The sequence below is a fragment of the Aulostomus chinensis genome, chromosome 1, assembly GCF_037954235.1.
Source record: "Aulostomus chinensis isolate RoL2024-O1b breed Wild chromosome 1, RoL_Achi_v1.0, whole genome shotgun sequence".
NCBI lineage: Eukaryota > Metazoa > Chordata > Actinopteri > Syngnathiformes > Aulostomidae > Aulostomus > Aulostomus chinensis.
In genome coordinates this window covers 7,506,637-7,507,200 of record NC_141320.1, presented here as the reverse complement: position 1 = coordinate 7,507,200, position 564 = coordinate 7,506,637, and the positions used below count along the sequence as shown (strand labels likewise).

The 564-nt window shown below is 45.7% G+C and overlaps 1 non-coding gene across 1 annotated transcript; it reads left to right on the top strand.

Moving 5' to 3' along the window:
* The first annotated feature begins 268 nt into the window (after nt 1-268).
* On the top strand, nt 269-351 carry trnal-cag (transfer RNA leucine (anticodon CAG)). Its single transcript has one exon. It is a non-coding gene; the product is annotated as a tRNA-Leu (tRNA).
* The last annotated feature ends 213 nt before the right edge of the window (nt 352-564 follow it).

Genomic DNA, 564 nt, shown 5'->3' with positions numbered 1-564 from the left:
TGTTTGGTTCCATGATGGAAGGGTGAGAACTCTGGATCCAGTGATCCCAGTTCAAGTCTTGGTGGGACCTTCCTGTCTGGAAGGTGTCCCATGTAACAAACTGATCAAGAGATGCAATGTGGTTCTAATGTTCTGGTTCATTTCTTGTCCTTTAGAAAAATGAAAATCATTTCTTCCTGCCATGAACTCAGACTGTGTGTTTAATGTTAACAATTTAAAAAATTCTACTTTGTCAGTGAATTAATTCAGTCTGCAACTGTCAGTTTCTGTCAGGATGGCCGAGCGGTCTAAGGCGCTGCGTTCAGGTCGCAGTCTCTCCTGGAGGCGTGGGTTCAAATCCCACTTCTGACAAAGGACATTTTCTCCACATTCCTATGCATCCACAGTGGTAAATTCCAAACCCAGTTGAAGCTGCTCTCCACTGATGGGAGTGAGTGGTTGAACTGGCAGCAGAGGAGGCAAAGGAGCTTCCCTGTGACGGTCCAACATCGCCTGGTTTCCTCCAACATGGAGCAGCCACCAAACTCTAACTTCAATGTTGGATCAAAGTCTACTGAAGGAATG